The sequence below is a fragment of the Botryllus schlosseri genome, chromosome 6, assembly GCF_051294905.1.
Source record: "Botryllus schlosseri isolate E-star chromosome 6, Bs_hap1, whole genome shotgun sequence".
Classification (NCBI taxonomy): domain Eukaryota; kingdom Metazoa; phylum Chordata; class Ascidiacea; order Stolidobranchia; family Styelidae; genus Botryllus; species Botryllus schlosseri.
The window spans coordinates 16696244-16701619 of record NC_137241.1 but is presented as its reverse complement, the minus strand read 5'-3'; the positions used below and the strand labels follow the sequence as shown (position 1 = coordinate 16701619).

At 40.4% G+C, this 5376-nt stretch overlaps 1 non-coding gene across 1 annotated transcript; it reads left to right on the top strand.

Moving 5' to 3' along the window:
• The first annotated feature begins 761 nt into the window (after positions 1-761).
• Trnac-gca (transfer RNA cysteine (anticodon GCA)) lies at positions 762-833 on the top strand. Its single transcript has one exon. It is a non-coding gene; the product is annotated as a tRNA-Cys (tRNA).
• The last annotated feature ends 4543 nt before the right edge of the window (positions 834-5376 follow it).

Sequence of the window (5376 nt, the reverse complement as noted above, 5' to 3'; positions counted from 1 at the left end):
CTGAAAGCATGCCTTCTGCCGTGCGCTCAAACACGCAACTCTGGCTAACAAAGCAAAATTGTATCGACCAGCAGCACGTCTGGAAGGCGGGGAGCAGTTACGCCTCTCGCACGGGACCTGCCGCTTGAAGGGAGCGAAAAGCAAAGACGTCATAGTAACAGGTGGAGGATTGATTCGCGGTCGATGGGAATTAAAGCAGTGGTGTATGAATGAAATACTACATACCGCAAGAAAATTAGTGCTGAGTCACAAATTTGTTCAAGTACCGCCAAGGCAGTTTACGCAAAAAATATTCCCATCCTCGTCGAATTCTATTGCGCAATTTAATTTGATGGAAATAATAAGTTCGTACTAGGCCAAATCCGTATCAATTGATTGGCGGTTTTCGATACAATGATGAGACCTGTCAAAAATGTCCAAGTGCTTAATCGGATTCATATAGTATAACAACGAGATCGACTCGATAAGGAATAGTATATACAGAAATAGATTACACAGAAACTATAATATTGCTAGAATACTTGTTACTTATACATAAAAATATATTTCATATAGACATTTTCCAAAATTTCATATCGATTAAGATGAACTATATTAGAATACAATATGTGGACAACTGGACATGCATACTTAACTCGAAAAATATGAGATATTTATAACATGTTACGAAGACGTAAAGAGTAATTTCTCTTCATTTCCTATATCTACCACGCTATATGTCAACATTTGAATCAGACAATGAACTCGTGTCCATCGCCGACGGGGATATAGCTCAGTGGTAGAGCATTCGACTGCAGATCGAGAGGTCCCTGGTTCAAATCCGGGTGTCCCCTTCTTATTTTAGCTTATGCTCCCTTTAGTATGCACTATCTATTCTAGTATCGCAGATTCCAGTACCGGAGCCCTAGGTAATCCTGAATAAATGAAAACATGAATTTTCATATTGGAATAACATCGAATATTTTAGCTGACACTCGCCAGTGGTGCTAATCATAGACAACTAGTAGATAATTCAAAATAACAGACAGTTATTGCTGACGTTTCCCCTTTCTCGAAAATCTTCGCGTTTACTTCGATATGAATTTATTGTTCATTTGTATACTGAAGATCTGCACCTCCGAGATTCATACATAATCTCTCAAGACTGAACAAGTTCAATGTTCAATGTTAATATGCCACATGGTAACAGTTGCCATTACTAAATTATCGATGAATGGGTTCATGGATGCAGACACGGAAACAGGATCCACGTTAGATCAGAATTTCATTTCTGCCGAACTGTGATACAGTGATCCATGCATTTCCATAGCGGACACGTCACAAATTTTTCGCCGTCAATCACAATTTCCAAACCAGGCGCCGATGTTCGTCATTGAGAGAGAGAGAGAGAGTCTTTTTTTCATCCAATCAAAATACACAACAACTGAGGGCAGTGATGGTGCTACAGAAAATATGCATGCACATTGCACAGTATTCGGTATTAGATAGGAATGATGGATACGACGTTGTGGGCCAACTAGTCTGATCACACCCACATCGAACACTTAGGCTAACTCTATACAGTCTGGCTGTAAAAAACGTTAGTTTAAAAAAGAAAAATTAAAAGTAAACGACGGTAGCAAATGATCCATGAAGCAATGTTTGGGCGAGGTAGGCCAACAGGGTTAATATAATGACAAGAGGTGATTAAGTAGGTCTTTTTTAATCTATTATACGGCAATTCATGGATATGCGGTGGCAATGCAATCCCGGTGATAGGTTTGTAAAGAAGTGGTATCGACAGTCGGATTGTGGAGTCGGTGTCACAGAATTTTTTTAACTACTCATTTAGAGTCGGAGTTGGGCAAGGACATCAGTCGCAGTCGGAATTAGTTATGATGCTCGAACTCCGACTTCTACTACTTAAAATCAAACAAAATAATCTCAATTCTCAAATGTTACTAGAAAGCGCTATGTAGTTACAGAAGTTATTAATTTTTTAACGTAAGTCTATAGGCGCCACTGACCTTCCTAAACTTAATTTCTTTCAGCGACACAATGTTTTCTAATTCAAGGAAAGATTGATACATCTGCTGTAATAACTAAAAATACAATAAACGTATAATTTGACGAGTAGATTTACTGGAATACTGGAGACGGTGTTGGATTCGGAGTCAGAGTTCTGTACTGGAAATATTAGAATTCGTGTGTTGCCTTGCCACCTCTTTACTGCTCTCTAATACCACCTAACGAATTGGTGTCAACGTATCGTTGCACACTGCACAGACCGAACAAACCATAATCTCCTGACACCGACGGTCCTATAGTGCGGCCAGCCTTTTAGATCCGTGATATAGGACATTATGACGGTACTAGAATAGATATCCTCTCAACATTTCAGATTCCAGTGTGATTTTTACTCCACGATTTCAAGGAATTGTTGATCAACTTTTATATTTATGCATTAATGCATCGTAATTCTTCATCATTCCTAATTGCCACATTCTCTTGCTAAAGTTTTCTTGCAATAGATTTCAGATCCAATCCAAAAATATTTTCAACCGGAGCTACCGGCGAATGCGCCAATTACTTTAAAATCATAGGAAATGTCAGTGGCGGCCCGTCCTATATAGGGCAACTGGAGCATTGCGCTATACCTAAAATTCTGTTCAATAACAATGATTTACCATTTATAAACGCTCAGCAATCAATATCTACCGAAATCACGGCGAAAATCGCATTCTTTTTGTGCTTTCGGTTGTAAATGCTTATTGCCCATATATAGCGAAGTCTCTACGAAAATCGAATTTTCTTCTGTGTATTCGCTTTGTAAATGCCTAGCCCGGGCTTGTCGCGGTAGCGCTTGTAACAAGCTTTCACTGTCTGTTCTGTCAAAGGCGCTCACAAATAAAGAAACGATGAATTACTCTCTCTTATTCATCAAATTACCGAGCAAACGGGACAACTTGGCGAGTCACCCTTCCAGTGTGATGTAACAATGGTATACATAACTGAACTCTGTTACCGTCCTATGCGTTGAGCCGACCTTTGCTGGTATAAGTCGGATTTGACGGTGTTTCGCAACATGATAATTCTTGAAACTCGGTACGTTATGTCGTGATGGTGGTGTTTAACGCTGCTACAAGTTTTAGGGTGGCTACTCAAAGTTTAGGGTAATAATTGCGTTTCCAAAGTTGACTGTGTGCTGATCCGTCATGTATCGCATCGCAAACAGATTTTACTCAAAAGCGGGAATTGATCTCCATTGATTTTGACGATGTTCCACACCGAGATCGGTCATCAAATTTCGCATAGTAAGTCGTAATGTTAGTATCGAACGCTGTACCAAGTTTTAAGTTTATCACTGAACTATGTGGGTGGTAATTTTGTTTCCTAAGTCGACTGAGAGGTGACTCACCAATTATCGGTAACAGATTTTACGCAAAACCGGTATTGGTCTCAATTGATTTTAACGATGCTCAATACGTACATCGGTCAAGAGCTTTTGGACGGTATATCTTGATGGTAGTATCGAACGCTGTGCCAAGTCCCTAGGTTGACACTCAATGATTTGGGAAGTAATTTCGTTATCGAGGTCGAGTGAAGTGTATGGTATAGAGATGTACGCTGATCTGACACATAGGCCTAACTATACCGCATTGTGGATTTCACGCAAAAGCCGGTGTTGGTCTGTGCTAATTTAAATTGGGTTTCATTTTGAGATAGGTGATGAGATGATGATCTCATGAAACAGTTTACTAAGATTCTCGGTTTGCATTCAAATATTTACTTTATTTTATATTCTCCGACGTCAATTTCACCGTGAAATTGTGGCCTTTTCCAGCCATTTGCTTACATCCCCATTCCCCATGTCAAGCGCGATAGCCAGTTCGATTTCGATGACGGCTAACGACTGATCACTTGATCAGCCTACTCCTCAATATATATTAGCAAAATTCACTGTTTTTGCGCAAGACTCGGCCTGGAAATTGTCCATTGATCTAATCGTACGCGTGAGGAAAGCGCACTCTTACCTTTTTCCCTACGTATTTCGATAAAAATGGAAGGCTGACGTATCAGTGAGGATAAGGACGCCTTGTTATACGCTGTTACACTGCTTGTGCCAGGGGCAGTGTCTCTAGTTCGACCGAAATTGGGTATCGTGATCTGAAGCATGTGGTCTAGGCCTACTGCAAACGGTGTCTGGATATTGCCCGATGATCGACATTGCTCGGCTGGAGTTGACTTATTTATATTCCAATACATCTTTTTCCGAAGTAGTAACCACTAGTGAACTTTCAACAATCTTAAAGTTGAAAATCGCTCTCTATCAACTTTGCTGCAGTTAATAGGCTCGATGCGTGAGATGTGATTCCTACTGTATTGGTCGCGAAGAGTATAAATTTTGGCCGCTACCGCAGTAAACCTACCGTCTGATGTACGTAATATGTGCGTAATATATAATTAGTCGCGCAATGATCGATCTTCTGTGGTTGCCTTGATCGTTCCCAAGTCTACCGTGTTCGGTATAGCGAATAAGTGACAGGCCCATCAAACATGTTATGATGAGGTGGCCTGAATATAAAAATGTGCCGATCCTGTATCATGCAAGTCGGTTTGATGTCACAGTTAAGTTGTTCAGACTCTAGATTTGTCTGCAAAGGTTATTGTCATTGCTCCAGATATATTGGAATCGCTTACACGTATAAGACGAAACTAAAACAATATATCCTTTCGTGAGACGAACAGAATTCCAAATTTGCATTTCGACACGAGAATCATTATTTTCGTATGTGGGTATCATTTGAGACGTGCGTCGCAACATGCGGGAGCTGGACTATTCGCATGGTCATTTTGGCGCCTGGACACTGGACAGTGGACGGACATATCAATGTCGAACATTTTTGCTGACATGCAATGGTTATTTCATGTCAATGTTTTACCGCCGAAAATCATTTTGGCCACGCACACAGCGCACAGAGTCGTATGTTGCCGAAACCTGCGACTCCTAGCGCGAAAAGGCCCAGCGCCAAATTGCTGGTTCATATAAAATATTCGCATACCAAAATGGACAACAATGTACACTTCTAGAGTAAAGCATCCAAACGGTTTCATACGATATTAGGTTGTCGTATATATATTTTCGTGGGTTTCCCAAAATCAAGAAACTAGATCATCGTAAATCGCGCGGAGCGCAGAAATATGTTCAGGATAACTAAAACCTGCCCCAAAAAGAATCTGTATTATGTTTATTTATCATATAATTTTAGCTTTATTCATTTCGAAAACTTATGTGACATGCTGTGCAACAAAACGGTTGTCGTTTTCGTCAAATCATTTCGCGTGCCATGAAAAATCATTTCGCGTAGCACTAATGGCACGCGTGCCGGGGTTTGC